Below are 6,841 nucleotides of genomic sequence, written 5' to 3'. Positions count from 1 at the left end.
GGTTGCTCAGATTGCTGGACATGGCCCTGGAGTTTCTAATTCTGAGGTCTAATGTGAGGTCTTAAAATGTGCATTTCCTATAAGTGCCCGCGTGATGCTCATGCTCTGGTCCGTGGCCCACTGTTTGAGAACCGCCATGCTAGAGGCAGTTTGTCTCAATCTTGACAACAGCTGAAGTACCTGGGACTCTTGCTAAAATACAGGCTCTGATTCAGTAGATCGGCATGGGGGTCTACGTTTCAGCAGCTCTCACAAGCTCCCCAGGGAGGATAGTGCGGCTGGTCTGGAGGCCATCCTTCGGTAGCAAAGCTCTAATCTAAAGCATCATTTTCAACCTAGTTCAGTAACATCCTGGGCCATTCCTAGAGGTCCAGCGGGGCTCAGCACACAGCATGGAGCACTCAGAGAGGTGGCGGCAGAGAGCTGGAGGGCTGCTTGGCGTTTGGCCAGCTGCTGTTTGAACATGCCCTTGGCTCAGCTCTATTGTCAATAGGGAACTTCACTGTACAGATTCCCAGTTTGCTTGTAGGACTAACACAGTGATTCTCAGCCCTGATCACAGGAGAATCTCCAGGGAGCGACAGAACCAGATGTTAATTCCCAGGCTCCTCCCCCGGGTATTGTGGTTTGATTTAAGGTGGGATCCAGGGAGTGGGGTTCTTCAAAGTCTTGTAAGTGATTCTAATGCACAGTCAGCACTGGGAACCACTGAAGTGTCACATGTTGTAGTTTTACAGATCACATAATTTTTAAATTTCTATTTGGCTAATTTATGTTCTAGGATGCAAACTATAACTTTATTAGGTCATTGAAAACAATGTAATTGAGCAAAACCACCAAGAAAAGGCTCTGTGTAGATTCCATTGCTGTTAAATCCTAAAAGCAGAGTAAAAGAAAACGCTGGGAAAGTACAGCTGGGGTTTCTGAACGAGCTGAAATATGAAATATTTCTGGGACTGTATCAACAAGCCTAATTTTTTCCCCTCGGGGTTATGATTGTGCGGAACAAGTCTTCACCGCGAAGCTTGCCAAAAAAGGTTATGATAAAATCATGGAATGTGAATGAAAAGAATTCCCAGTGTAACTTTAAAGGAGTCAGCCTCTAAATTTTAAAATGTAGGGGTGGCATATGCCTTGCATTTGTAATAGAAGCTTTGGGAACAGAATAATCCCGGATACCAGAAAACGCCTCCTTTTATCGTGGGGTGGCTGTAAGGCCAAGGAGCAGATGAGGTTGGGAGGGCGGCTGGTGTGTGTGTGTGTCCAAAGAGATGAGGACACACTAAAGACCTGGCACCTCGTTTTTCTTTGTGAAATCACTTTCGTATTCTGTATGTGAGCAAAAATCCAACCATTGACTCAGCACCCCAATTCCAAGGAGAGCTGACTAGGGAAGTTGAAGTTCCTCTTGCTTTCAGCACGGTGGGCTCAGTGGGAAGAGTGTGGGCTTGGGAGCCTCTGCCACTTGCTCTGTGACCTTAGCCAAGCTTCTTAGCCTCTCTGTGCCTGCCGCCTCCGCTGCCAACTAGTTGGCATCTCTTTTTCACGTGGGAGTGCATAGGGGTGTGACAGCAAGTAGAGGCATGATGCCTCACACATAGAAGGTGCCCAGTTAGTAGAGATTGCTTTCATTTCTCTAGCATGGTTATGGGAATTGCATTCTTAACAAGAAACGCCCATAAGAATATTTTTCTTGTGTTTATTGATTTTTTTTTTTTTACCGGTGAATTATACTAGTTTAGATTTCTCCTTAATAGTCATGAGGTATATTTTTGTACTTGGAGAGTAGGATCATTCTTGCCTTCGCACCTTCATTCTTGGTACTCCCTGCACCCGGACACTCCCCCCGCCCTGCTCTTTGTGTGCCTTCTCCTTTCATTCAGGTCTCTGCTCAGGTGCCATGTCCTCCGACACCTGCCCCCTCACCCACCTGGCTAATGCAGTCCACCCTCGTCACTGTTTCTGCTTCAGAGCATTTATCACCACCTGGCATTAGGCTGTGTGGCTCTTTGTTTATTGTCTAACTCCTCTGGAATTGTAAATTCAGGAAGGCGAGGCCTTTGTTTCATTTCCTGCCCATGGAGGTCATTCAGTAAATATTTGTTGAATGAGTGAGTGAAAAGACTGGAGAGGACATCACTGATTGCGCCTCAGCTGGTACCATGAGGAGATTTATCTCCCAGGGCCACCAAGCGGCCCCTGTGCTACCAGGGCTGATGCCTTAGCTACCCGGGGACTCCAGATTATAAAGGAGGAAGATTACCAGTGACGTGTGGGGAAAATTGATCACAGACTCTTCCCCTCTTTACTCTGTGTTCTGCCTACCAAATTCTGACATTGTCGGGTCTAATCAAATTGGGGTCCCTTGAAATAGCTATCGTCTCAGAATGATCCTGAGTGTGTGTGTGTGTGTGTGTGTGTGAGAGAGAGAGAGAGAGAGAGAGAGAGAGAGAGAGAGAGAGAGAGAGAGAGAGAGAGAGAGAGAGAGAGAGAGAGAGAATGAATTAGGATGCATTTCAGGAAAGGACTGAGTACCCAGCAGCCTCGACTTTGTGGTTGCTTATCTGAATTTTATCAGTCCATTTTATGCTGCCTGTTTTCCATTAATAAGTGTTTAGCATATCTGTTGTTTTTTTAGAGATTTTGAAAGAGGAGTAAAACTTGGTAGTAAATGTGTGGTAATTCTATAAAAATGAAGTAGATATAATTAGAATCTGGCAGTATAATTTTTCTCTTCTCTTTTTTCTCTTCCCATCTAGTAGTATTTTCATTTTACTTTGGTTTTACTTAAATGTGTGTTTAAACTGAATACTCTTGAATGCGTTTATTGCGTAGATCATGATTGCACTTTTCCCTGTTGACATACGGACCCGGAGGTCTGTAGTTGGCCAACCTGTAGTCACACTAGTTAAAATTACTAGGAGTGGTACAAATTCTCCAGTATTATTATAATTAATACTGGCTGACCCTGTCAATATTTTAAGGGCTAATCTGTTATAGGAAGACTATTAAAATAGTGAAACCAGCGGATGGTCCCTTAATTACCTCTATTGCAAGTGCTACTGTCACTTTAGTCTTGGTATATCTAGGGCAGTTTTTGTTGGTGATGGTCCCTTAATTACCTCTATTGCAAGTGCTACTGTCTCTTTAGTCTTGGTATATCTAGGGCAGTTTTTGTTAGTGATGGGTTTTCTTTTCTTTTTTTCTTTTTTTGGTATTTTTGTTAGTGTTTTTTGGGGTGGTTTTTTTGGTTATTATTAAAGATTCCAGTTTCAAAGTGTTGTTGCCAGGGCAACCAGACTGCAAAGCTTGTTAATTAACTTAAGTATTATATGTAGACATCATAGGGGAAGTGTCAGGAGCGAAGAGGCTTCTTTTCAAATGGATAAAATTAAAATTTCAGAGGTAATGTCAGAAAAGCCTTCTGAATGATGGAAAATACATGGTGTGGCTGTAGTTTTTCTTCTCGATTTCTCCATGGAGGAGATGAAATAGAGACATAATGAAATGCACTGGAAGACTTATTTAGAAACAGGCTGAGAAAAAAGGTATCAGAAAAACAATTCCTGATGCTGTGGTAACCCTGGTTGGGTTTAGGTGACAGGCTGCTGACTGGTTGGGAGAGGGGAAGACGCTGGGTGAGTAGGGTTCTGGATGCTCTGTTGAAAGGTGAATAGAGGGTTGAAGGAAGAGAATAATAAAGCTAAGAAGGTTAACAATTACAAGATAAAAAGAAAGATATAGATCTTAGAAATCGAAATTATTTGAAAGTATTATTTTATAATTTGTCAAGTCACTATATAACTTGAATATTATGCCTGCTAGTCATAAAGTAAACAACCCAGTCTTGAAAATTTAAAGTCAAAACCTAATGTTAGAAACACAAAGAGAAGTTACGGGTACATAGTGGGAGGTTTGTATAGATCCCTCCTGGAAATTAGACTAAAAATGTGAGATACAGGGGATGTGAATGTCAGAAAAGCTTGATTTGATAGATTTGTAAGTTTGTAGCCAGTAAACAGAGAACACATTCTTTACAAAGATCTATGTATTTTAAAGTTGGCCATAGGCCACACATGCCAAAAAAACACACACACAAACAAAACAAAAACACTCACAGAAGTAGAACATTGTATAGCCTACATTCTCAGGCAATAAGACAATATAACTATAAATTAAAAACCTAAAGGAAAGCCCCCCCCAAGAAAAATTCATTGATGCAGAAATTCAACAGCATTTTTCTAGAAAGTCTTTATTACAGAAGAAACCAAAGTTGAGTTATAGATTATTTAGAAATGAGTTACATTGGGAGTAATGCATATAAAAAATTGGAATGTAACCAGAGCAGTATTTGAATAAAGTATTAAAATTATTAACATTTCTAAGAAAATAAAACAAAAGCAAACTAAGCATTAATCTTCAAATACTAGAGAAAAAAATCAATGAAATAGTTAGCAAGGCAAAGAAGGAAGAAACTAAAAAAATTAAAAGAATCGATGAACATATAAACTACAAATAAGAAAATTTGATCAATAAAGCCTAAAATGAATTTGAAAATCTAGATTAATCAGATTGAATTTCTGACTAAAGTATGTTAGTAAGAAAAGATTATTCTAAAAGAGGTATAACATGTGAATAATAGTCAAAAAAGAAAACTGTCGCTTCCTACTTTAAAATAAAAATACCGAGTTGAGATAGTTTCACAAGTGGGTTTTTATGAAAACATCATAGAACAGATAATTCCTGTATTATAGCTGAGAAAGTGGTAGAATGTGAAACAGCTCATTGAGAAAGTTAGTGTGACTCTGAAAATAAGACTGGATGAAGCTAATACACACACAAAGGAGAGAGCTACAGGTTAATATTAATCAAGCTTATACATTTTTTAAAATTTAATTTTAGGAATCAAGTCCAGGTGGATCTTTTGAAACAGGTTTATTCTAAGAAGACAAGGATGATTTAAAATCTAATTGAGTGTATTAGTGAATTAAAGGGAAAGCCAGTATGATCATCTTGAGAAAAGTTGAAAAAGCACTTAATCAGATTTAACCCTCATTTTTAACATTCTTAATCTTTTCCAAGGGGTGTTTTTGCAACAGTATATCACAAAGACAGTTCTTAAGAAGTAAACAAATTTCTTAAGGCCCTAACTGCAAAACACACATCAATAGATGACAATGTTGGGACTGTTTCAAGAAACAAAGAGCAGAATAACTAGGAAGATCTAATATGTTGGGTTTTAATGAAAACAAGTTTTATTGGTGCATATGTTTGAAAAGTGATTATAGATACCAAATATTTTACACAATTAGAATGTAATAAAATGTGATACAGAAAACATTAATTTTGGCCCATTAACAAGAGTGGGAATTAAGAGCTATTTGCAGTTAAAGTCACAGAACTCTTATTAATTATGAGACCATGTGTTTGTTGTCAGCCAGATACGCCATCTCCTAGGTGCAGTTTACAAACTCCAGCTCAGTTAGTCCCCGTACAGTCAAGATTCACTTTCTCCTCCTCAGCCTTTTGCTCTGTTCTGCCCGTTCTGACCGGGATCCAAGAGTGGAATTCCTCTTTCCTACCCAAAGTAGTTGCCTGTAGTTATTATATGAAAAGAAGCTATCTGCATCCTCCATCTATCCTGCTGCTGCCTCCCTGCCCCCGTGCCCGTCCTGGGACACACGGGTGTGCCTACCTCTGCGGGGATGCTCTCCTCCCAGCCATCTCCACGGCCCAGCCCTCACTCCTTCAAGTCTTTGTTCAAATATCAGCTTCCCACCCATGCCTGTTCTCACCAGGTTTTCACTGCTCCCTCTTCTTCCATGCATCCTCATTCCCCCTTGTTCTGTTCTGTTCTTCCCCCTGTAGCACTTACCACCTTCTACTATCTCTATAGTTTGCTTAGGCATAATGTTTATTGTTTATTTTCTATCACCCTCCACTGCATTGTAAGTTTTTTGAGGTCAGGGATCTATGCTTCTTCTCTTTACGGGGTGCCCCAGGCTGCAGGAACAGCAGGAGCTCAATAAGTATGTTTGAATGAATTTACTAGAGCGATGAGGATGAAGACTTCCCTGTACTATGTTTTGATTGGATATGAAGGAGTTAGATAAGGAAGATGGACAGTAAATGAAAGATACAGCAGGTGAGGTAGGAAACGACCCGAGGAACACGTGGCTTAGGAAATAGATCTGCTTTTGTGCTATGAAGCACCAGGAGAACTGAAAGTGAGGAGACCGGGATTCTCGCCGTAGGTGTACCGCTGACCTCGGGCGCATCGCTTCAGCTCTGGGCTTCAGCTTCTTTATCTACAAAGAGAAGAGCGTTTTTAAGCGAGAAGACTATGAACGAGGTCTAATCCTGCTTTGTGATTCTGTGCGGGTTTTACATGAGGAAAGGCAGAGCTTATGATAGCGTACCCCAATACTACATGGTACCATCTTTCCCCCCTTCCCCCAAGGTCCTGAGGCTACTATGATGTGCTGCTGGTTTATTTCCGTCTTTCCTCAAGGACCTAATTAATGTTGGTGTGAGTTTCTTAAAAACATAAACGAAGGAGCTGAGGAATGGACTGATGGCTCCGGAAACTAGGGCTTTGCTTGGTCAGTTTTTGTTTCTAAGATTGAGGTGCAGCGATGGATCGGTGCATCCTACTAGAGAAAAGAGAATGCGGTGCATTTGTTGGATCTCTGCTGGAGACAGAAACATAACCAGATGTCATTTAGGGAAATTACATGGGAATTTGGCTCGTCGTCCACCTTACTGAGATTCCACATCATAGAATCTTAATAAGTTCATCTCCTCAACAATCAGAGCTCTTCCATGCTGATTGTCATGTACA

General features: G+C 40.7%; 1 protein-coding gene across 1 annotated transcript in view; it reads left to right on the top strand.

Moving 5' to 3' along the window:
* The window catches only part of CRIM1 (cysteine rich transmembrane BMP regulator 1 (chordin-like)), a 151,280-nt gene that overhangs the window by 43,455 nt on the left and 100,984 nt on the right, over window positions 1-6,841 (top strand). The window lies entirely within an intron of this gene.

This window comes from Myotis brandtii, unplaced genomic scaffold (assembly GCF_000412655.1).
Source record: "Myotis brandtii unplaced genomic scaffold, ASM41265v1 scaffold958, whole genome shotgun sequence".
NCBI classification, from domain to species: Eukaryota; Metazoa; Chordata; class Mammalia; order Chiroptera; family Vespertilionidae; genus Myotis; species Myotis brandtii.
This window is presented reverse-complemented; position numbering and strand designations above follow the sequence as displayed.